Source organism: Macrotis lagotis, chromosome X, assembly GCF_037893015.1.
Source record: "Macrotis lagotis isolate mMagLag1 chromosome X, bilby.v1.9.chrom.fasta, whole genome shotgun sequence".
NCBI classification, from domain to species: Eukaryota; Metazoa; Chordata; class Mammalia; order Peramelemorphia; family Peramelidae; genus Macrotis; species Macrotis lagotis.
Genome location: NC_133666.1, coordinates 351097327 through 351123740, shown reverse-complemented (window position 1 = coordinate 351123740; position 26414 = coordinate 351097327). Strand labels below are relative to the sequence as shown.

Sequence of the window (26414 nt, the reverse complement as noted above, 5' to 3'; positions counted from 1 at the left end):
GATATAATTCTCTATATATTTTAGAAATGAAACCTTTATCAGAGGCCTTAGCTGTGAAAATGTTTCCTGGTTTCTGTTTTCCTTCTAATCTTTAGTGCTTTAATTTTGTTAGGGCAAAAATTATTTAATTTAATGTAGTCAAAATCATTCATTTTGCATTTTGTAAAATACCTTTTTTGTTCTTTAGTCTTTACGAATTTATTTATTTATTTTTCATCTATATGCACATGTAGATTTTTAAGTTAAAAATTTTTTCCACCCTCCCCTTAGTGGCAAACAGTCAGGATAGCATTGCCGATGCATATTTTAGATAAATATGTTCACAGATTAATCATTTTTGGTATGAGGAAATACGATTAAGGGAAAAAATACCTAAGAGATCATTTTTTATGAAGTGTTCAACATATTCTGAAGGGTTGGTTAATTTTTGTTTGTTTTTCTTCTTCTGGATGTGGATTAACATTGTTCATAGTCAGTCTAATATGTTTATCCCAACTCTCTGAATTGCTGAGAAGAGCTGCTTTCATCAAGGCTAATAATCTCACGATGTTTTTGTTAAAGTGTACATTGTTCTCTTGGATCTGCTCCATTCACTCAGTATCAAATACTGTAAGTCATTCCATACTTCTTTAGAGTTCGATCATTTATGTTTCCTCATAGAACAATAACATTCCATAGTATTCATGTACTTGTTTAGCCATTCCCCAATTAGTGGGCATCCCCTCAATTTCCAATTCCTTGCCACTACAAAAAAAGCAACTATGAATATTATGGAACATGTTGGACTTTTCCCTTTCTTTAATCTTTTCTTCTGAGTATAAACCTAGAATGAGAATTATTGGGTCAAAAGATATGAACAGTTTTATTGTTCTTCAGAAAGATTGAATTCGGCCACAACTCCACAACTGAATGTTCCAATCCTCCCACACCCACTTGAACTATAATCATCTTCTCTTTTTTCTCATCCTGTTCAATTTGATAGGTAATGCTACATTGTTATTTTAATTTAGAATTCCCTAATAAATAATAGTTTGGATCATTTTTTCATATGAGTATATACAGCTTTAATTTCTTCATCTGAAATCTATTCATATCATTTGAACATTTTTCAATTGGGGAATGACTTGTAACCTTGGAAATTTAATTCAATTTTCTGTATATTTTAGAAATGAGACCTTTATCAGAACTTCTATTGTGTAATTTTTCTTCCAGCTTTCTGCTTTCCTTTGAATTTTGGCAGCAATGATTTTATGAGTACAAAACCTTTTAAATTTACTATGGTAAAAATCATTCTTTAACAGTTTAATATGTACTATAATTTTTCTTTGGTCATTAGATTATCTTCTTTCCATAGATCTGATAATTTCTTGGTTCATCAATTTATCTATGATGTTTGAATCCTGTATCCATTTTTACCTTATTTTGGTACATGGTATGATATGTGAGTCTATGCTTGGTTTTTGCCATATTAGTTTCCTGTTTTCCCCAAAATTTTTGTCAAATAGAGAGTTCTGATCCCAGAAGCTGATGTGTTTCTTTTATCAAATAGTAGATCGGTGTAGTCATTTACTGAGGTTTCTTTTGAACCTCTCCTAATCCACTGATCCATTACTTTATTTCATAAACACTACCAGATGGTTTTGTTGACTGCTGCTTTATAGTATAGTTTTAGATCTGATAGACCTAGGTCACCTTCCTTTACATTTTATTTCATCAGTTCCTTTCTGATTCTTGACCATTTATTGCTCCAGATGAATGTTAATATTTTTTCCTAGCTTGGAATATAGTTATTTGGTAGTTTAATTGATGTGGAACTGAATAAGCAATTTAATTTGGGTAGACTTGCCTTTTTTGTTATATTAGTTCAACCTAACTATTAGCAATTGACAGTCTTCCAATGATGTAGATCTGACTTTATTTGGGTGAGAAGTGCTTTTTAATTGTATTCATTCAATTTCTGGGTTTGTCTTGTGAGGTAGATTCCCAAGTATTCAGTGTTGTCTATAGTTACTTTAAATGGTATTTCTCTTTCTATCTCTTGCTCTTGGGCTTTGTTGTTCATATATATAAATATTGATGATTTATGTAGGTTTATTTTATACCCTGGTATTTTGCTAAATTTATTGTTTCAAGGAGTTTTTGAGATGGATTTTCTTGGATTCTCTAAATATACTATTATATTATCTGCAAAGAGTGAAAGTTTTTCTTTCTCCTTGCCAATTCTGCTTCCTTTAATTTCTTATTCTTTTCTTATTGCTACTTCTCGCATTTCTAATGTTTTATTGAGTAATAATGGAGATAATGAACATCCTTGTTTCACCCCTGATTTTATTGGAAATGCTCTGAGTTTATTCCCTTTAGATTTAATATTTGTTGATGGTTTTGGATTTTAAGTAAAACTCCATTTATTCCTAAACTTTCTCGTGGGAATAGTGTTGTATTTTATCAAAGTCTTTTTCAGCATCTATTGAGATAATCAATATGATTTGCTGGTTTTTCTTCTGATATGTTCAATTATGTTGAGTATTTTCCTAATATTGAAGCATCTTTGCATACTTGATATAAATCCTACCTGATCGTGGTATACTATCCATTGCATAACTTGCTGTAGTCTCATTGCTAAAATTCATTTAAGATTTCTACATGAATATTCATTAGGAAGATTGGTCTCTAAGATTCTTTGTCTGTTTTGGTTCTTTATGGCTTACTTATTAGCATCATATTGGTGTCATAAAAGGAGTTTGGCACAACTCCTCCCTCTCCTATTTTATAAAATAGTTTATGTAAATTAGGAATTGTCAAATGTTTGGTGGAATTCACTTGGAAATACATTTGGATCTGGAGACTTTCTTTGGAAGTTTATTGATGGTTTCTTCAATTTCGTTTTCTGAAATAGGGTTATTTAAATAATTTATTTCCTCTTTTGTTAATCTAGGTAGTTTTTTTGGTAAATATTCATCCATTTCACTCAGGTTATCCAGTTAGGTTATGCCTAAATGGCATACAGTTAGGCAAAGTAACTCCAAAGTATATCTTTAATTTCCTCCTCATTGGTGGTTAGTTCACCCTATTCATTTTTGTTCCTGGTAATTTCGTTATCTTCTTCCTTCTATAGATCAGATTAACCAAAGGTTTGTCTATTTTATTGGCTTTTACATAAAACCAACTCTTAGTTTTATTTATGAAATCAATGGTTTTCTTGCTTTCAATTTTATTGATTTTCAAAGTTTATAATCTGGTATTTAATTAGGCATCTTTAATTTGTTCTTTTTCTAGCTTTTTAAATTGCATTCCCAATTCATTGCTCTCCTCTACAACCATTTTATTCATATAACCATTCAGAGATCTAAAGTTTACTCTCAAAACTGCCTTAGCTGTGCCCCATAAATTTTAGTATGATTTCTCATTAGTATCACTTTCTTGGATATAATAATTGATTATTTCTATTATTGCTGTTTGATCTACCCATTATTTAAAACAAACATTTAATTTCCAATCAGTGTTTGGTTTATCTTTTCATAAGCCTTTATTACATGTAATTTTTATTGGACATGGCCTGATAAGTGTGTATTTACTATTTTTGCCTTTCTGCATTTGTTTATAAGGTTTTTGTGCCCCAGTACATGGTCAGTTTTGGTATAGGGTTATGTACTTCTGACAGAAAGGTATATTCTTTTCTATTCCCATTAAATTTTCTCCAGAGGTTTATCATATCTAAGTTTTCTAAGATTTCATTCACTTTCTTAACTTCCTTCTTGTTTGTTCTGTGGTTAGATTTATGTAATTCTGAAAGAGGGAGATTGAAATCTTCCATTATTAAAGTTTGCTGCCTATGTCTATGTCTTCTTGCGATTCATTCAGCTTTCCTCTAGGAACTGGATGCTATACCATTAAGTGCATACATGTTTAATAATGATAGCGCTTCATTACCAATGGTGCTTTTTAGAAGATATAGTTTCTTTCTGTCTCCCTTTTAATGAGATCTATTTGTTTTTGCTTTATCTGAGATCAGGAACACTATCCCTGAATTTTTTATGTCAGCTGAGGCATAATATATTTTGCTCCAACACTTTACCTTTACACTGTGTATATCTCTTCAAGTGCTTCAAATGTGTTTCTTGTAAACAACATTATAGGATTGTGGTTTTTAATCTATTCTACTATTTGCTTTCGTTTCATGGGACAATTCATCTCATTCCCACTTACAATTAAGATTACAAATTCTTTGTTTCTCTTTGTGCTTTCTCCATTTATATTTTTCTTTTTCCTTTCCTCTTATTCTTCCTCACCAAAATTTTACTGCCTTTTCCCTTTGACTTTTCTTTTAAAAATTTAACTTTTGTTTATTTTTACTTATAGATTGCCCTTCCCTTTTATCAGTCTCTTCTTACCTTATCTTTCCCTTCCCCTACCACCCCCCTTTCTTCCCTGTAGATTACAGTAGATTTTTAAACCTAAATGGGAATGTATTTTATTCCCTCTCTGGTCTAAATCTTTTGAATAGAATTTACTCAGAATGAACATTCTCCCTTCTTTCCCTCTAAAATTATAAATATTTGTGCCTCTTCCCTTGGTGTTATTTATTGCTCTAGTATTATTTATCAGGCATCATCAATTAGAGTTTGTTTATTTGATTGCCTGATAAGCTCATATTGATTTCAAGTTATCATCATTGCTTGCCTGATTGTTTGAAAAGCAATATTGTCTGAAACTATATCAAATTATTATAGTCATTTTTTACCTTATCCCCTTTTAAAGTACCCTTCATGTACACACAATCCTCCTCATGAGCCAAAGAATCATCCACAGTAATTTCATTTCTTGATCTATTTATGGCCCTCTCCAAGGTCTATTTTGTCTCATATTTTATCCCTCCCTCTTGTTTGGTCTTAAATTTCTCTCCTTTCCATAGATTTGCAAGAGTATTCTTCTTCTAGTAACTGATCTATGGTATTGCCCTTTATGTATAAACTGTATCCATTTTGTCTTTATTTTGATATAGGGTATGGCAGATGCATCTATGCCTAAAAGTTTTGGTCAAATAATGAGTGCTAATCCCTGAAGCTAATGGTTTTGCATTTATCTAACAAGAGATTACTATAGTCATTTATTCTTCTATCTTTTGTATGTATTCTTATAGACATTACTCTAGTTCTTAACCAGTACTAGACATTTGTGATGATTGTCACTTTATATTATGGTTTAAGATTATCAAGGGATTTGAAAAGAAGTGCAAAGAAAAGTGGCCTAGCCATAACATATTAGGGAAAACTCCATTTATTGCTATATTCTCTAGTGTTTTTAATAGGAATGGACATTGTATTTTGTCAATGTCTTATTCAGCATCCATTGAGAAAATCATATGATTTCTAATGGTTTTCTAATTTTGAATCATCCCTGTCTATATTATATAAATCCTATCTGATTGTAGTGCATTATCCTAGGAACAACTTGTAATCTTTTTGCTAAAACTTTATTAAAATTTTTGCATTGATGTTCATTAGGGAGATTGATCTATAATCTTCTTTGTTTCACTCTTGTTGTTTTAAGTATCAACACAATATTGGTGTCATAAATGGAATTTGGCAAAAATTCTTCATATTTTTAAATTAGTTTATGTAGAATTAGAATTAATTGTTCCTTAAATATTTGGTAGAATTCACTTGCAAACTCATCTGGGGCTGGAAAATTTTTCTTGGGGAGTTTATTGATGATTTCAATATCTATTTCTGAAATGGTGTTGTTTAAGTATTTTATTTCCTCTTCTGTTAATCTGAGCAGTTTGTATTTTTGTCAATATTCTACCATTTCAGTCAGGTTTCCAAATTTATTGACATAAAATTGGACAAAATAGCTCTGAATAATCTCTTTAATTTCCTTTACATCGATGAAGAGTTCTACCTTTCCATTTTTTATACTAGTAATTTGGTTTTGTTCCTTTTTAAATCAGGTTAACCAAAGTTTTATCTGTTTTATTTTATTTCCATGAAAACCAGTTTTTAGATTTATTTATTAATTCAGTGGTTTTCTAACTTTCCATTTTATTTATCTGCACTTTGATTTTCAGAATTTCTAATTTGGTATTTAATTGGGGATCTTTAATTTGTATTTTTTTAGCTTTTTTTAGTTGCATTCTTAATTCATTGATCTCTTCTTTCTCCACTTTATTAATGAAAGCATTTAGAGATATGAAATTTCCTCTAAATGCTCTTTTGAATTCATCTCATGAATTTTGGCATGATTTTTCATTGCTGTAATTTTCTTACATGAAATGATTGATTTATATCTATGATTGATTCACTCATTCTTTAAAATTACATTATTTAATTTCCAATTAATCTTTGGTTTCTCTTTCCATGGTCCTTTATTATGTATAATTTTATTGTATCATGATCTGAGAAACATGCATTTATTATTTCTGCCTTTCTGCATTTGATTGTAAGGGTTTTATGCACTGGAACAAGGTCAATTGACCTATGCACAAGGCAAAATTAAAGTAGCTCAAAGAAAATGTGAGACACATAAATTTAGAGCAAACATTCCAGGTATTCACCTAGAAATCTATTTGTATGAAATCTGTGATAGAGCATTCTGAGTTCATATTATTCTGATCAGTCACAATTAGACACATTATAGTTTGTCTCAAACATAGTGATATAACTTTAATCTTCATCCATAACAAAGGAGAAATGCCAACCATACCCATATCCTCTAAGTACAATCCCTTCTACTACTTTAAAATTTTTATTTATTTATTTATTTATTTATTTAAGGCAATGGGATTAAGTAATCTGTCCAAAGTCACACAGCTATGCAATTATTAAGTGTCTGAGTCCAGATTTGAACTCATGTCCTCCTGACTGCAGGGTTGATGCTCTATCCACTGTGCCACCTAGATGTCCCTCCCTTCAACTATTTTAAATCTTTTAACTATCCTGAGACATATAGTTGTGAAGAGTTTTAATTGTTAGCTTCCCTTGTAGGGATGCATGCAATTTAAAGTTCTTAACTAGAATTTGTTTTCTTTTTTCCCATTTCTGTTTACCTTTTTATGCATCTTGTGAGTCTTCTATTTGAACACAGAATTTTCTGCTTGATTCTGGTCTTTTTATCTGAAAATCTTGGACATGTTTTATTTAATTGAAGGTCCATCTTTTCTCCTGAGAGAATAAGGTAAATTTTGCAGGGTAGTTAATTTGTGTTTGCAATTCCTGGTCCTTTGCCCTCTGGAATAGCACATTCTAAGCCCTCTGATTCTCAGTGTTGAAACTGATGAGTCCTGGGTAATTCTAATTCCTCTTCCTTTGTATTTAATTGCTTCTTTCTGGCTATTTGCAGTATTTTCTCCTTTATAGTGAACTTGACTGTGACACACCTTGGAGTTTTGATTTAGGGGTCTCTTTCTGAAGGTGTCTGTGCATTCTTTCAAGGAATATTTTGTCCCATACATCTAGTATATTGGGATAGTTTTCCTTGATAATTTCCTGAAACACATTTTCCAAACTTTTTTTTTGACCTAGGCATTCTAGGAGATCAATAAATTATAAATTATCTCTTCCGGATCTATTTATCCAGCTCCTTTGTTTTTCCTAAAGTGTAGACTTCCTTTTTCTTCAATTTTTTCATCCTTTTGATTTTTTTGAGGGATTCTTTATGTCTTATAAAGTCACTAATTTCTCTTTGTTCAGTTCTCATTTTTAGGGTTCTATTTTCTTCAGTTACCTTTTTTGTTTCCTCTTCCAGTTGGTTAATTTAATTTTTTTCAGTAAGTTTTTTTCCCAGAGGGTTTGTTTGACTTTTACATGAGTTGTACTCATTTTCCAATTGGTCTATATTACATTTTGATTAGTTACATTCTTTTTCCAGTTGGTTCTTTTTCTTTTTCTTTGATAATTTTTTCATAATTTTTCTGCAAGCTCTCATTTCTTTTTTTTAAAGTTCAATGCCAATCTTTTTAAAATTTAATATATTTATTTAATCACATATTAATATAATAGTCTTATAAGATTAAAATAAACTCTGTTTCTGGGATGGACTGCATTCCTCACCATAAGCCCATCAGAGAGTTTGCATCATTTTTTTCACACACTTGCTATTGCTAAATTTATTTCCCTCCATCCATTCCTCCCCAAACCTATTTATTCTATTCTCTCTCTCTCCTTTCACATTGTCCCCCTTTAAAGTTTGTTATGGGGAAATTGAGTGGCATGGAAGACAGTAGACCAGCCCTGGAGCCAGGAGGACCCAGATCCAAATCCTAACCCTGATACCCAACAACCACCCAACCCCATGACCCAAGGCAAACCATCCAACCTCATAGACCTGCAAAAATAAAACAAACCACAGTGTGTTACATCTGACTTCCCTCTCCTGTATCACCTGCACCTCTATCCCCTCCCCTTGACCCTTTTCTCCTATCTCCTTCCTCTATTTTTTACTCAAGGGTGAGATAGATTTTTGTACTCTATTAAGTGTGAATGAATTTTTTTTCTTCTCTTAGTCATTTCCAATGAGAATGGAGATTCACTCATTTCCCCTCACCTTTTTTCCCTTTCCACTCCATTACAAAATCTTTTTCTTGACCCTTTTATGAAAACTATCTTAACTCATTCTCTCTGCTTTCCCTTTCACCTATCACATTCCTTTTTCTTTCATTGACCGGAAGATTGCTTTACTGGATCCTTCCGTGAGTTCAGCCTCTCTAGAATTTAGTTAAAGTCTTGATTTTAAGATTTTTTGGAGTATTTTGGAAGAGAGAGTGTCTGGGAATTCTTGCCTTTATGCTGCTATCTTGGCTCTGCCTCAGTTCTCATTTCTTTTTTTCCTTTTTTCTTCTTCCTTTCTTTGGTTTTAAAAGTAATTTAAGCAATTCAATGAGGTTTGGGACTTGAGTCTAATTGGTAAACTCTTTTGAAATTTTCCATGTAAGTAACCTCTTTTCTTCTGAGATAGCATTTTCATCATTTCTATCTGAATAGTAGTTTTCTATGGTTAGCATTCTTTTTGTTTTTTGCTTATTTTGATAGTTCATCCCTATTCCAGTGGTATAGGGAATATAATCTTGAGCTTATAGTACTGGACCTGGGATTTGGCCTTTGAGTTAACACTTGCCAAGGTGTTGCCTATACAGTCTAGGTATAGCCTATGTAGAGGTTTGTACCCTCCTTTATAAGAGCCCAGTCTCTGCCTTTGCAATGGTTTCATACCAACTCAGTCTATCTGTTGCCCAGGTTTTCCCATGATTCAGCCTTTGCCTATTGTTGAAATTTTCTCTAATGACATTCTACCTAGCTGGGAGAGGACCTGGGTTGCTATCTATATGCCAGAATCTGACCCATGCTGTGGCAACAATCCTCCAGGTAGCTTTCCAGCTTTCCCACTTAACTAGGTTCTATTTCCCCTTTTCCCCCAAAGAGATAGAACTTACTGAAGATCCTACACGATGTCTGCAATTGAGAACTTGGCTCATTTTTAAATAGGATCTATAGCTTTAATGTCTATGAAGAAGTTACATTTAATGTTATGCAAGCAAAAAAGCTATGTTAGTTTTATGCAACCATCTTGGTTCCACCCTAGAAGTTCTTCATTATTTCTTATAACAGAATAGCATTTCACCTTAATCACATTTGTTCAACCATACTCTAACTAATGGGCAATTCCTTGTTATCAGAAAAGAGCTGCTATGTATATGCTTATTTACATAGGGCTTTTCCTGATACACATATACATACATACATACATACAAATGCACACATATATTTATATATATCTATGTATATACATATATATATGTATATATATACATATATATATATTCCTGATTTTCATTTCTTCTGGAATAGATAGTGGCATTGTTAAGTTAAAGGGTAGGCAAAGTTTTATAGCCCTTTGGGCATAGTTGCAAATTTCTGTACTGAATTGTTGAATCCTTCCACAAATCCTCCAAGGCATTAATGTCTCATTTTTCCTATACCATTTCCAAAATTTGTCATTTTCTCTTTCTATCCTATTAGTCAATGCCATAGGTATAAGCTAGTGACTCAGAATTGTTCCAGATTACATTTCTCCTAACAATAGTGAGTTGGGACACTTTTCAATATTCATCCATATGCCTATGTATATTTTTAAGTTACATAATTTCCTTCCATCCTCCCTTCCTACTCATTCCCATCAGCAGCAGTCAGATTAATATTGTCCATACACATTTCTGGCAAATATGTTTACAGATTAGTCATTTTCAGTATGACAAATTAGGGTTAATAGAAAGAAAAACAAAACAAATTATGAAACATGAATGTAGTGTTCATCACATTCTGAAGGATTTTTGTTTTGTTTTGTTTTTCTTCTGGTTGGGGATAGTATTTTCTATGGTTGATCTAATAGACTTCTCTTAGTTCTCTGAATTGCTAAGAGGAGTTGCATCCATCAAGGTTGAGCATCTCACAGTGTTGTTGTTATTGTGTACATTGTTCACGTGATTTTGCTCCCTTCTCTCAACATTTGATACTATAATTCATTCCATGCTTCTTGGAAATATGACCATTTGTAGTTTCTTATAGAAAAATAACATTCCATAATATCCATATACCATAACCAACTCAATAATTCCCCAATTTTGGGGGCAACCCCTCAAGTTCCAATTCTTTGCCAATACAAAAAAAGTTGCTATGAATATTTCTTCAATAATAGCTAACATTTATATGGTGCTTTATAATTTACAATACAATGTATGGGCATATAGTATGACATTTGAAATTTCCAAAAATGCAGGAAGTAGAAAGTAAAGAAATTATTGTTTCCTTTTTAAAGATGAGAATTTTTTAAAAAAACTTATTTATTTATTTTCATCCACATGCACATATTTTTAAGTTACAAAACTTCCCACCACCCTCCCTTCCCACTCCTCTCCTCTCAGTATTGAACAATCAGGTTAGCATTGTATACACATATTTTCATAAATATGTTTAAAAATTAGTAATTTTGGTATGAGAAATTAGAATTAAGTGAAAGAGATAATTTTTATAAAGTATTCATCAGATTCTGAAGGGGATTTTTTTGTGTATGTTTTCTTTTGTTTTGTTTTTTCTTCCTCAGGATGGGGATAATATAGCCCTTAGACAGTCAAATACATTTGTCCTAAGTTCTGCACTGCTGAGAGGAAATGCTTCTATAAAGTTTGTTCATCTCACACTGTTGTTGATGTGTGCATTGTTTTCTTGGTTCTACTTCCTCCACTCAGTATCAGATCCTGTAAGTCATTTCATGCTTCCCTAGAGTTCTATCATTTATGGTTTCTTATAGAATAATAGTATCCCATAGTCTTCATGGACCATAACTTGTTTAGCCATTCTCCAATTTATGGGCATCCCCTCAAATTACAATTCTTTGCCACATCAAAAAGAGTTGCTATGAATATTTTGCAACATGTAGGACTTTTCTTTTTTATAATTTCTTTTGGATATAGACCTATAATTGGAATAGCTGGATCAATGGGTATGAATAGTTTTATTCCTCTTTAGGCATAGTTACTATATTGATCTCCAGAAAGGCTGGATCAGGTCACAACTCCACCAGCAATGCATCAATCTCACAATACTCCCATATCCCCTCCAACATTGATCATCTTCCCTTTTTCTCATCTGGGCTAATATAATAGATGTGAAATGATCCCCCATTGTTGTTTTAATTTGCATTTCTCTAATCAATAGTGATTTGGAGAATTTTTTCATATGATTATATATTGCTTTAATTTCTTCATTTGAAAACTATATTACATATCCTTTGATCATTACCAGTTGGGGAGTGAATTGTAACCTTATAAATTTGATGCATTTCTTTATAAAATTTTAGAAATGCAACATTTATCAGAACTCCTAGTTGTGAAGATTGTTTTACAGTTTTCTGTTTTCCTTCAAATTTCAGCAGTATTGATTTTATTAGTGCTAAAACTTTTTAATGTAGTCAAAATGATTAATTTTTCAGTTAATAAATTTATTCCCTTTTCATAGATCTGATACATAGAGAATCTCTTGGACTACTAATTATTCTATGGTGTTGCCCTTTTTATCTAAATCTTATACCATTTTGAACTTATTTTGATATAGGGTGTGAGATGTGGATCTGTGTCTAGTTTTTGCCAGAGTAGTTTCCAGTTTCCCCACAATTTTTATGCAATAGTGATTCATTATTCCAAAAGCTGATGACTTTGTGTTTATCCAACCATAGATTGCTTAAATCTTTTACTATGTTTTCTTTTGAGCCTGTCCTAATTCACTGATTCATTTCATTTCTTAACTAGTACCAGGAAGTTTTGGTGACTGTTACTTTATACTAAAGTGAGCTAGGCCACAACAGTTCCCTTTCTATTCTTGCTCTTTTCTTTCTCCAGATGAATTTTGTTACTACTTTTTCTAGCTCAGTAAAGTAGTTGTTCTTGGGCTTTGTTAATATATAGAAATGCTGATTATTTATGTTGGTTTATTTTATATCTTGCTTCTTTGCTGAATTTGGTAATTGTTTCAAATAGGTTTTAGATGATTTTATCGGGATCTCTAAGTATAGTATCTTATTACCTGTAAGGAATGAAAGTTCTGCTTCCTCACTGCCAATTCAGATTCCCTCAATTTTTTTTTCTTCTCCTATTGCTAGAGTTAGTAATTCACATGCTATGACCTAGCCGCCACCCACATGCTATGTTGAATAGTAATAGTGATAATTGGTATCCTTGTTTCACCCCTGATTTTATTAGAAATGCTCAGAGTTTTTTCCCATTACATATAATATTTGTTGATGGTTTTACAATTTTCCCCCACCCTCCCTTCCCTCCCACCTCCCTCCCCAAAGATGAAAAACTGGTAATCTTTACATTGTTTCAAGTTTTCCCCAAGTTTCTCTGAAATACTATCTTTCTTGCTTTCTAAATATAATTCCAAATTTAATTTAATTCTAAATGTTTTCCATAATATACATAAATCAAAATTTATTTGTCCATTTCCAAATTGATGGACATCCCCTCAATTTCAATTCTTTGGCACCACAATAATTTTGTACAAATGATGTTTTTACCCTTATTCATGATATCTTTACGGTATAGACACATGTCATCTGCAAAGAGTGAGAGTATTGTCATTGCCGATTGCAACTCCCTCCTTTCTTATTTCTCCACTACCATGTACTATATTTTCTTTCTCCTTTCACTCTGACTCTCCTGTAGGGTCACTGAGTGGCACAGCAGACAGATCCCTGGTCCTGGGGCCAAGAAGCCCTGAGCCCCCATTCCACCCCTTAGGCCCAGAATCCACCTGGCCCTATGGTCCTGGGCAGGCCTTCCAGTCCCAGCCCCTTGCAAGAAGTAAAAAAGAAAATGTGTTATATCTGACCACTCTCCCTCCATGGTCCATCCTTTCCTCCTTTATTCATATCCCCACCCCTTCCCCCTACTCCCCCTCCACTTACTCCAGATGCCTATACCCCATTGAGTATACATGCTGTTTCCTCTCCTAGCCATCTCTGATGAGAGCAAAGGTTCCCTCATTCCCTCCTTGCCTCCCCCCTTCCATATCATCGCAATAGCTCATTGTAATAAAAAAAATCTTATTGTGTGAAATATCTTGGCCGATTCCCCCTCCTTTTTCTTTCTCCCATTCCATTTCCCTTTTTTTCTATTGACTCCATTTTTATACCATATTTTATCTTTGAATTCAGCTTTTTCCTGTGCTTCAACTATAAAAGCTCCCTCTACCTGCTCTGCTCTATTAACTGAGAAGGTTCATATGGGTATTATCAGTGTCATTTTTCTATGCAGGAATACATGCAGTTCATCATCATTAAGTCCCTCATATTTCCCCCCTCTCCTCCAATCTCCATGCTTCACCTGAGTCCTGTTTCTGAAGATCAAACCTTCTGTTCAGCTCTGGCCATTCCAAAAGGAACATTTGAAATTCCCCTGGTTCATTGGAAGTCCATCTTTTTCCCTGGAAGAGGACATTCAGCCTTGCTGGGTAGTTCATTCTTGGCTGCATTCTAAACTCTTTTGCCTTCTGGTATATTATATTCCAAGCCCTATGAGCTTCCAATGTAGTTGCTGCTAAGTCCTGTGTGATCCTGACTGCAGCTCCACAATATTTGAACTGTGTCCTTCTGGCTGCTTGTAATATTTTCTCCTTGACTTGGGAGTTCTGGAACTTGGCTATAATATTCCTAGGGATTGGTTTTTAGGGATCTCTTTCTTGGGGGGATCGGTGGATTCTCTCCATTTCTATTTTGTCCTCTGCTTCTAGAATATCAGGGCAATTTTCCTATAGTAATTCTTTGAAAATGATGTCAAGGCTCTTTTCCTGATCATGACTTTCAGGTATTCCAATAATTTTTAAATTATCTTTCCTAAGTCTGTTTTCCATATCAGTAGTTTTTTCAATGAGATATTTCACATTTTCTTCTAATTTTTCATTTTTTTGGTTTTGAAGTATTGATTCCTGATTTCTGGTAAATTCATCAGTCTCCCTGAATTCTATTCTTTGTTTGAAGCATTTCTTCTCCTCAGAAAGTTTTCTTATCTCTTTTTCCATCTGGCCAATTTTGCTTTTTAAAGCATTCTTCTCCTCAATAACTTTTTTGAACTGTTTTATCCATTTGACCTAAGCTGGTTTTTAGCATGCTATTTTCTTCAGCATTTTTTTGGATTTCCTTGACTAAGCTGCTGACTTCATTTTCATGTTTTTCCTGAATCTCTCTCCTTTCTTTTCCCAGTTTTTCTTCCAACTCCCTCATTTGATTTTCCAAGTCTTTTTTGAGCTCTGTCATAGCCTGAGCCCAATTTCTGTTTTTCTTGGAGTCTTTAGATGCAGGAGTTTGTGCTGCCTCATCTTCAGACTGAGTATTTTGATCCTTCTTGGGCTCATTTGCAAAATATTTCTCAATAGTCTTCCTTTTGTTTCTCTGCTTGCTCATTTTCCCAGCCTGGCTCTGTTTTTGGGGTGCTTCCTGAGCTTTTGGGACACTCCCACAAGGGTCTCAGTGTGTGAGGCTCTGTCCTCCCTGCTGGTCTGTGAATGACCATAAGCGCCCCCTCTGCCATGGGGCTGAGGTGGGGGGGGCCCTGGTGTTTTATTGGGGGGCCTAGACTGTGATCAGGATCTGAATGTGGTCAGAGCCCCAAAGTCCTGTTCCAGAGGCAGAGGACAGAGCTCTGTGGTCTCTCTTCACTCCCCTCCCTCAGATCAATGGGCTCATGCCCTGGGGCCTCATGCTTACCGGCTCTGCCTGCTTCTGTTCCTGGATCTGGGCTGTAGAAAAGACCAAGCTGCTGGCTGTGTGCCCTGAGGGCTGGGCTCCATGTGCTTGCTCTGGCAAAGGTCCCCCACTGTTCCCCCACTTTGTGCTCGGTGCTTCCCGGGGTGCAGCTCAGGAGACTCCCCCGCTGCTGTGAGCCGTGGCTCCCAGTGCCCTGGGGCTGCCTCCTGGAGGCTGAAGTTCTTTGGCTCTGTCGCTCCACCCCTCCAGCGGGCTGCCACTCCAACCCTGGGGAGCAGAGCCTTTCTGCTCTTTTCCAGGTTACCTTGAGTAGGAGAACTGCCTCACTGGGTCCCTTTGTGGGTTCTCTCTTGAAAGTTTAGTTAGAGTCCCTAGCTTATGAGTTTTATCAGAGAGATCCTAAGACTGGATCCCTTCTTGTCTTCATCTTGGCTCCTTCCCCCTCTTCCTTCCTAGTTCTAATGCCTCCAATTTCTTTTTCTTCTCTTATTGCTGAAGTGAATATTTTGAATACAATATTGAATAGTAGTGGTTATAATGGGCATCCTTGTTTCATCCTTGATCTTATTGGGAATACCTCTATTTTAGCCCCATAACATATAATATTTATTGATGGTTTCAGATAGATACTGCTTATAATTCTAAGGAACAATATGTTTACTTCTATGCTCTCTTGTGTTTTACTTGCATTGTGCACTGTATTTTGTCAAAGTTTTTTTTTAACATCTATTGATTTAATCATATGATTTCTGTTGGGTTTTCTATTGATATTTTCAATTATGTTGAGTGTTTTTCTAATATTGAACAATCCCTCTTACCTGGTATAAATCCTACCTGATCATGGTATATTATCCTATCAATAGCTTGCTGTTGTAGCATTACTAAAATTTTATTTAAGATATTTACATAAATATTAATTAGGGGAATTGGTCTATAATTTTCTTCGTCTTTTTGTTCTTCCTTGTTTAGGTATCAGCATCATGTTGGTATCATAAAGGGAATTTTGCAGAACTCCTCCTATTTTTAAATAGTTTATGTAGAATAAAAATTAGTTTTTCATTAAATGTTGGTAGAAGTCACTTATAAATCCATCTGGGTCTGGAGACTTCTTATGGAGTTTATTAATGTTATCTTTAATTTATTTTTCTGAAGTCGGGTGATTTAAGTGTGTTATTCCCTCTTCTGTTAATCTGAGCACTTTTTATTCTTGTAAAAATTCATTCATTTCACTTAAGATATCCAGTTTTGGTATGAAGTTTGGCAAAGTATCTTTAATTTTCTCCTCGTATTTAGTTCACTTTTTGTTTTTGTTACTGGTAATTTGATCATCTTCTTTCTTTTTTTAAAGTCATATTAACAAAAGGTTTTTCTATCTTATTGGCTTTTCCATAAAACCAACTCTTAGGTTTATTTATGAGATCAATGGCTTTCTTGCTTGTAATTTTATTCATCTCTCCCTTAAACAAATATTTAATTTGTTGATTTTCCAGCTTTTTTTTAATTGCACAACCAATTCATTGATCTCTTCTTTCTCCTTTTTTATTCCCATAGACATTTAGAGATATAAAGTTCCCCTCAAAAGTGTCTTGGCTACATTCAATATATTTTGGAATTATGTCTCATTAGTATCATTTTCTTGGATATAATTATTTATTACTTCTATTATTTGCTGTCTGATCCACCAATTGTTTAAGATCTAATTATTTAGTTTGCAAATTGTTACTGTTTAATCTTTCAATGAGCCTTTATTTCATGTAATTTTTACTACATCATGGTCTAAGAAGTGTGTATTTATCATTTCTGCCTTTCTGCATTTGTTTATAAGTTTTTTTGTGCCATAATGAATGGTTAATTTCTGTATAGGTGCCATGTACTGCTGAAAAAAGGTATATTCTTTTCTATCCCCATTTAGTTTCCTCCAGCAGTCTATCATAGCTATGTTTTGTAGGATTTCATTCACCTTCATAACTAACTTCCTGTATATTTTGTGGTTGGATTTATCTAGTTCTGAGAGAAAGAATGAGGTTGAAGTCCCACATGATTAAAATTTTGCTGTCTATGTCTCCTTGTAAATCACTCAGTTTTTCCTCTTGGAATTTGGATTCTCTGTCACTTGGTGCATACATGTTTAATAATGATGTAGCATCATTACCAATGGTGCCTTTTAATGAGATATAGTTACCTTTCATGTCCCTTTAATGAGACCAATTTTGATTTTACTTTATATGAGATTAGGATTGCTAAATCTGATTTTTTTACTTCAAGCTGAAGCATAATATATTTTTTCTCCATCCTTTTGCCTTTATCCTGTCTATACCTCTCTGCTTCAAATGTGTTTCTTTGCAAGCAAAATATCATAAGATTTTGGTTTTTGAGCTATTCTGCTATCTGCTCCTGTTTTATGAAATAGTTCATCCCATTCCCATTTACAGTTATAATTACTGCTTCTTTATTTCCTTCCATGCTTTCACCATTAATATTTTTTCTCTTTCATTTCTTCTTATTCCTCCTGGATCCATTTTGGAGGATGTTTGATTTTCTTTTTTTTTTCTTTTTTTTATTAAAGATATTATTTGAGTCTTACAATTTTCCCCCCAATCTTACTTCCCTACTCCCCCCATGGAAAGCAATCTATCAGTCTTTACTTTGTTTCCATGTTGTTTCTTGATCCAAATTGAGCGTGAGGAGAGAGAAATCATATCCTTAAGGAACAGACAAGAAGTTTAAGAGGTAACAAGTTCAGACAAGATATCTGTTTTTTTCTACATTAAAGAGAATAGTCCTTGAACTTTGCTCAAACTCCACGGCTCTTTATCTGGATACAGATGGCACTCTCCTTTGCAGACAGCCCAAAATTGTCCCTGATTGTTGCACTGATGGAATGAGCAAGTCGTTCAGGGTTGAACATCACCCCCATGTTGCTGTTAGGGTATACAGTGTTTTTCTGGTTCTGCTCATCAAATTCAGCATCAATTCACGCAAATCCTTCCAGGCTTCCCTGAAATCCCATTCCTCCCCCCCCCTTGTTTCTAATAGAACAATAGTGTTCTATGACATACACATACCACAGTTTGCTAAGCCATTCCCCAACTGAAGGACATTTACTTGATTTCCAATTCTTTGCCACCACAAACAGGGCTGCTGTAAATATAAATATTTTGGTACAAGTGATGTTTTTACCCTTTTTCATCATGTCTTCAGGGTATAGACCCAGTAGTGGCATTGCTGGGTCAAAGGGTATGCACATTTTTGTTGCCCTTTGGGCATAGTTCCAAATAGCTCTCCAGAAAGGTTGCATGAGTTCACAGCTTCACCAACAGTGTAATAGTGTCCCAGATTTCCCACAACCCTTCCAACAATGATCGTTATCTTTTCTGGTCATATTGGCCACTCTGAGAGGTGTGAGGTGGTACCTTAGAGAAGCTTTAATTTGCATTTCTCTTATAATTAATGATTTAGAGCAATTTTTCATATGGTTATGGATTGCTTTGATCTAATCTGTAAATTGCCTTTGCATATCATTTGACCATTTGTCAATTGGGGAATGACTTTTTGTTTTAAAAATATGACTCATTTCTCTGTATATTTTAGAAATGAGTCCTTTGTCAGAATCATTAGTAAAAATTGTTTCCCAATTTACTACATTTCTTTTGATCTTGGTTACAGTGGTTTTATCTGTGCAAAAGCTTTTTAATTTAATGTAATTGAAATCATCTAGTTGGTTTTTGATAATGTTCTCCAACTCTTACTTAGTCATAAACAGTTCCCTTTCCACAGATCTGACAGGTAAACTAGTCCTTGATCTTCCAATTTGCTTATAGTATTGTTTTTTATGTCTAAGTCTTGTAACCATTTGGATCTTATCTTGGACATTTGATTTTCTTAAACAATACTTTATATTTTCTTCAATTTTCTTCAGTGTTTTTATTTTATTTGATAGGACCTAGTAGTCCCACAGATCCATTGGTTTCTATTTATCCATTTCTAAATTTTAGGGCATTTTTTCCTTCAATTTCTTTTTGTGTTTCCTTTTTAAAGTTATTGAATGCTCTGGTCAATTTTTCATGATTTTCCTTGCTTGATTCATTTCTTATATCCACTTTGCTTCTTCCTCTCTTCTTTGGTTTTTATATTCTTTTTAAAGCTCTTTGACGAACTTTTGTATTTAAGTCCAATTTACAGATTCTTGGATTTTCTCCTGTGAGTGATTTTTCACTGATTTTTTCTTCTGACATGGCATTGTTATCATCTTTGTCTGTAAATAAATTTTCTATAGTGAGTGTTCTTTTAGCTTTTTTGTTTGTCCTTATTGTTTTAGCTATGCTTCTTGCATATAGGGAGTATATGTACAAGCTTTTAAAGCAGGGTGTGAACCCTGGATTGTTGTTGGCTAAGATATTACCTATGCAGTCCAGGTTGTGACTTAGCAGTCATTTAGTCCTGACTCTTTTGTCCCAGTGTTCCTGGGGGTTCAGATTTTCTTTGGTGATGGAACCCTCCCTGTTGGCTTGATATCTAGCTACCAGGACTCTGCTGTTGTCAGACTGTTGGAACTTGGCTAAAAGCCTTCTGCTGAATTTTGTACTTACTTTCCCTTTTCCCCCAAAGAGAGATCAGCACTGAAGATTCATCATGATGTCTAATGTTGAAAACTTCTTTGAATATTCTCTTTTCCTTTACTGTAACTTGCATGTCAGTGCAGAGACTTCATTTGTCTTTGGTAGGGAAAAGCTCTGGGATCATGTTAGCTTAACACTACCATCTTGGATCTGCCAAGGAAGTTCCAAATTGACTTTTCCTTTTATTGTAATATTAGTACATGTGATGATGCAAGGCAGAATCTTGGAGTAAACCACAATTTGGAGAGCATGAAATTATTTTAATTTAAAATTCTCTAATTTTTAATTTTTATTATATAAATATTTTATTTGTTTTCTAATTATTTACAATACTAGTTTCTACAATCTTAATTTTTGCAAGATTTTGAATTTTACAATTTTCCCCTCCCTCCCTTCTTCCTTCCCCCCCACCAGAAGGCAATCTAATAGTCTTTAACATTTTTTCCATAATATACAATCAAAATTGAATGTTTTGAGAGAAAAAACATACCCATAAGGAAGAAAGGTAACATTACAGATAGAAAAAGTAATTAATACATAAGACAACTTTATAAAAATTGAAGAAATAATCTATGATTTTCATTTAACATTAATAGTTCTTTCTCTGGATAGAGATGGTATTCTGCATCATAGATCCCCTATAATTATCACGGATTATTGTACTGATGAAGTGTGCAATTTAGTCATGGTTGATAAGCACCCCATGTTGTTCTTAAGGTGTACAGTGTTTTTCTGTTTCTGCTCCTCTCATTCAGCATCAGTTTATGTCAGTCTTTCCAGGTTTCTAAGAAATACTACATTGAGCTGCCATGAAAATTTTTGTACATGTGAGATTTTTACCCTTACTCATGCTATCTTCAGGATATAGACCCAGTAGAAGTACTACTGGATCAAAGGGTATGCACATTTTTATTGACCTTTGGGCATAATAAATAAATTGCTCCCAAGAAATGTTGGTTCAGTTCACAGGTCTACCAACATATGTATCAGTGTCCCAGATTTCCCACATCTTTCCAACATTAATATTATCCTTTCTGGTCATATTGCCCAATCTAAGAGGTGTGAGGAGATACCTCAGAGATACTTTAATTTGCCTTTTTATAATCAGTAATGATTTGGACCAATTTTTAAAATAACTTAAGATTGCTTTGATTTCTTTGTCTGAAAATTGCCTTTGCATATCCTTTGATCATTTGTCAATTAGGGAATGGTTTGTTTTTATATATGTGTGTGTGTGTGTGTGTGTGTGTGTGTGTGTGTGTGTGTGTGTTTCCCTGAGTTCTCTTTACATTTAAAAAGGAGTCCTTTGTCAGAAATACTAGTTGTAAAAACCATTTTCCAATTTAATACATTTCTTTTGATATTGGTTACAGTTGTTTTATCTGTGCAAAAGTTTTTTTGTTTAATGTAATCAAAATTATCTAATTTGTTTTTAATGATGTTCTCCATCTCTTCCTTGGTCATTAAACTGCTTCCCTTTCCATATATCTGACAGGTAAACTAATCCTTTATCTCCTAGTTTGCTAATAACATTTTATTTTATGTCTAAATTCTATATCCATTTTGATCTTATCTTGGTATAAGGTATGAAGTGTTGGTATAATCCAAGTTTCTACCACACTCACTTTCCAATTTTCCAAACTGTTTTTATCAGAGTGAGTTTTTATCCCAGAACCTGGACCCTTTAGATTTATTAAACAACAGGTTACTATAATCATTTCTTCCTGTCCATTTCATACCTAGTCTTTTCCACTAATCTACCACCCTGTTTCTTAGCCAGTATTAGACAGTTTTGATGACTGATGATTTATAATATAATTGTGGATGTGGTAAGGTTGTCATTTTCTTTTGCAGTTTTAAAAAATTAAATCCTTTGATATTCTTGAATTTTTGCTTCTCCTTATGAATTCAATTACCATATTTCTAGTTTAAAAGTAATTTTTTAGAAGTTTGATTGATATTGTACTAAATAAATAGTGTAATTTAGAGAGAATTGTTATTTTTCTGATATTAGCTCAGCATATCCATGAGCAGTTGATATTTGCCAAGTAATTTAGATTTTAGATTTTTATTTGAGTGATTTGGATTTTGAGTAATTTAGAATTTATTTTCATAGAGTTTCTGAGTCTGCCTAGGCAAGGTAGACTCCCATGTATTTTATGTTTTCTGAGGCTATTTAAAATCAAATTTCTTTTTCTAACTCTTGCTACTATAACTTCTTGGTAATATATAGAAATGCTGACAATTATGTGCATTTATTTTGTATCCTGCTACTTTACTAAAGTTGTTAATTATTTCTAATAGTTCTATAGATGTCTTTTAGGGGTCTCTGGGCATACCATCTTGTCATCTGCAAATGATTTGCCCTTCCTAATTCTAATGCTGTCAATTTCTTTTTTCTTCTCTTATTGGTGAAGTAATCATGGTTTTCTTTTTTTTAAGGATTTTTTTTTGCAAGGTAAATGAGGTTAAGTGGCTTGTCCAAGGCCAAAAAGCTAGGTAATTATTAAGTGTCTGAGGCCCGATTTGAACTCAGGTCCTCCTGACTCCAAGGATGGTGCTCTATCCACTGCACCACCTAGCTGCCTCAGTAATCATTTCTAATACAGTATTGAATAGTAGTGTTGATAACGGGCATCCTTGTTATTACTCTGATCTTATTGGGAATGCTTCTAACTTATCCCCATTATATATAAGGCTTGTTAATGATTTCAGATAGATACCGTTTCTCATTTTAAAGAAGAATCCATTTTTTCCTATGTTCTCTAGTGTTTTTAGTAGGAATGGGAGCTGTATTTTGTCAATAGTTTTTTCAGCATCTCTTGAGATAACCATATGATTTGTTTGTTTTGTTAATGTTATAGTCAATTGTGCTGACAGTACTCCTAGTATTGAAATCATCCTGCATTCCTTGAATAAATTTTGCTTGGTCCTAGTGTATTATCCTAGTGATAACTTGTAATCACTTTGCTAATATTTTATTTATATAAGTTTTTTGCATCCATATTCATTTGGGAAATTGGTCTGTAATTTTCTTTCTCTGTTTTGATTCTTCCTGGTTAAGGTATGAGAACCATATTGGTGTCACAGAAGAAATTAGAGATCTGGCTTCACCTGCTTTTTTCAAACAGTTTATATAGAGTTGGAACTATTTGTTCCTTGAACATTTGATAGAATTCACTTGTGAATCCAGCTGGCCCTGGTGATGTTTTCTTAAGGATTCATTTATGACTTGAATTTCTTTTTCTGAGATGGCTTATTTAGGAATTTCAATTTGCTCTTCATTTAACCTAGGCAATTTATATTTTTGTAAATATTCATCTGTTTTGCTTAGATCATCAAATTGATTGGCATACATTTGGGCATGATAGCTCTGAATTATTACTTTAATTTCTTCCTCATTTGTGGTGAGTTCTCCTTTTTCATTTTTTGGTACTACTAATTTGGTTTTCTTCTTTATTGTTATTTTTTCATACATTGAAAAGTTTACTTAATTCAAAAGAAAAACTAGACTTGAAACTTCTCATTTTTTGTATTAATTTCACAAGCCATAAATAATTTATAGCATAAGGCTACAGCATTTAACTAGAGTAAAGAAGAACCACAGGGAGGGAAATACTGTACAACAGTTCAGTCCAAAGTACAAAACTTTCAATAAGAGTTCTTTTGTTCCCATGATGGAATAAATACAGAATCTTCATCTCTGGAATATGAAACTGTTTGACAAAGTTATGGATATTATGGATAGTTAATAGAAAATAATTTCTATTAATACCATGCTGCAAGATGAAAAATGTCCCCAAATTAACAGTTAATTAAATTCCCAATGAAACATGTAGTGTCAGAAAGAACAGATTTTTGGTCCCAAGAGGTTTAAGGTCTTCCTTTCACTGGTGCTGGCTTCAGTGAATCCTCTACTCCCTTAGCCAGCACATTTGCTATCAGAAAAGCTTTCCCGATGTAGAATCTCTCTTGTGGGCTGCTAGTCACAACCAGAAATCTCTGGTGGCCTCATCACAGTGAGGTGTGAATGAGCTGGCCTGCCAACATCTGGAGAAATATGAGAGGTCAAATTAAAAGGGCATCACCACCTTTGCTTAAATAAAAGCTAACTCTTCAACATGTTCTGATAATCCACATCTTTTCAGAAACAAACCAACCAAAATGTTCTCTTATTGATTAAACCTCTGTTTCATTCTGAATAACATAAACTTTACACAGTTCAAAAAAATCACAATTAGGAAAATAGACAATTCAAATGTTTTTATGCCAAAACTCTTGTTAATAATCAATCAATCTTATGAAGCTCATTTCATTTGTTTTTGGGTTGTGAAGGCATGTAGAGAGCTATCAAGCAGTAGATGGTCCCTCCGGAAAGTCAAAGCCATGGTGGTCCGATAGAGTGTTGGGTCTGGTAGACTGTTCTTCAGGTATACAGGTAGACCATCAGACATCTGCAGCTCTGGGACTTTGTTCTTCCCAAGCCAAATCAAATGGAATAATTTCTAAGGCAAATTTTGTTGGTGTGGAAAATATAACAGATGATGATTCTGAGGATGCCACAGGTTTTAAACACTGAGAGCTGTAGGCAGACTAAGATCAGGATCCAGCTTCTGGGTGTAGCTGCTGAATTGGTAGTACATATTTCCCCTCAACCCCATTTCCTGAAGCCTTTTCTTTTTTTTTTAAATAAAATTAAGCAGAGGTAAATCTATTTTATTGGAATTTTCATAAAACTAACTCCTGGTTTTATTTATTCATTCAATAATTTTCTTGATTTTGATTTTATTAATTTCTTTAATTTTAGAATTTCTAATTTGGTATTTAATTGGGAGTTTTTAATTTATTCTTGCTCTAACTTTTTTCATTACATGCTCCATTCATTGATTTCTTCTTTCGCAAAAATTTTCATGTATGCACTTAGAGATATCATGTATCCTCTAATGACTGCTCTGTTTCACATATGTTTTGATATATTATCTTGTTATTGCCATTTTGGATGAAATCACTAATTCTTTCTATGATTTGCTGTTTATCAGTTCTTTAAAATAAAGTTATTTACTTTCCAATTAATTTTAAGTATATCTGCCCATGGCCCATTATTGCATGTGATTTTTTACTGTATTATGTTCTGCCTTTTGACATTTGATTTCTGCATTTGATTATGAGGTTTTAATGAGGTTTAGTCAATTTTTGTCAAGGTGTCATGTATTGCAGGAAAAAGAGGCATTTCCTTTCTATCCTCATTTAATTTTCACAAAAGGTCACAAAAGGTCGATCATTCCTAGGTTTTCCAGTATTGTATTTACCTCTTTAACTTCCTTAATTAGTTTATGGCTTGATTTATCATATTCTGAGTGAGGGAAATTGAGGAATCCTACCAGTAGAGTTTTGCTGTCTATGTGTTCCCATAACTCATCCAGCTTTTCCTCTAAGAATTTGAATGCTATGTGCAAAGATATTTAGTATTGAAATTGCTCCAGTGTCTATGATAACTTTTAGTAGAATAAATACTCCTTCCTTATCTCTTTTAATGAGATCCATTTTTGCAGCTACTTTGTCTGATGTAAAGATGGCTACCCCTGCCTTTTCCACTTCAGTGGAACAATAATATATTCTACTCCAACCTTTTACGTTTAATCGGTATGTTTTTTTTCTGATTCAAATATGTTTTTTGTAAGCAGCATATTGTAGGATTCTGGTTGTTAATCTCCTCTGCTATCAGACTCTGTTTTATGGGAAATTTCAACCCATTCACATTCAAAGTTATAATCAGTAACTCTTTATTGCTTTCCATGCTATCTTCCCTCCATTTTTATTTTCCCCTTTTTTCATCTTTTCCCTATTCCCCAGTATATTCTTCTTTATACTACCCCCTTCTATGTGTTTTTCCCTCCTATCCTTTCTTTCCCCCATCCCTTTGCCCCTTCTTCCATGCTTTTTTTTCTGTCAGTTCTTCTTTTCCTCCCCTCTCCCCCTTTCCACTCCTAATACTTGAAAGGCAAGATAATTTTCTAAACTCAAAAGAGTTTGTTATTTCCTCTTTGAGCCAAATGCAATGAAAATAAAATTCAGGTGGTTCTCACCTTCTGCCTTATTCTTCTCTATTGCAATAGGTCCTATGCAACTCTTCATGTTACATAACACTATATCCTGAAGTATGCATCCCCAGGATTTTTTCTCTTCAAGGTTTTCTAGAAGTCCTGTGATTCTCAAATTGTCTCTCTGTGTCTATTTTCCAGTTCTCTTGTTTAGCTGATGGGGTATTTTACATTTTCTACCATTTTTACTTTTTTTTAAAATTTTGTTTAACAGATTCTTGGAGTATCATGAATTTCTTAGTATCCACAGATTCCAATCTATTTTTAGATAAAAAAGATTTCTTTATTTACCTTTTGTATCTCCTTTTCCAATTGGTCAATTGTATTTTTGAAGGATTTTCCCAGTTGTGTTTTACAGAGAATTATTTTCCTTTTGCACTTGTCCAATCCTATTTTCAAAGTATTTGTTTTCTTAGGGGTGGCTAGGTGGTGTAGTGGATAA

The 26414-nt window shown here is 33.6% G+C and overlaps 1 pseudogene; it reads right to left on the bottom strand.

The window, feature by feature from the left end:
• Positions 1-24183: 24183 nt before the first annotated feature.
• LOC141503232 (cytochrome c oxidase subunit 7A2-like, mitochondrial pseudogene) lies at positions 24184-24514 on the bottom strand (annotated as a pseudogene).
• Between the last annotated feature and the right edge of the window lie 1900 nt (positions 24515-26414).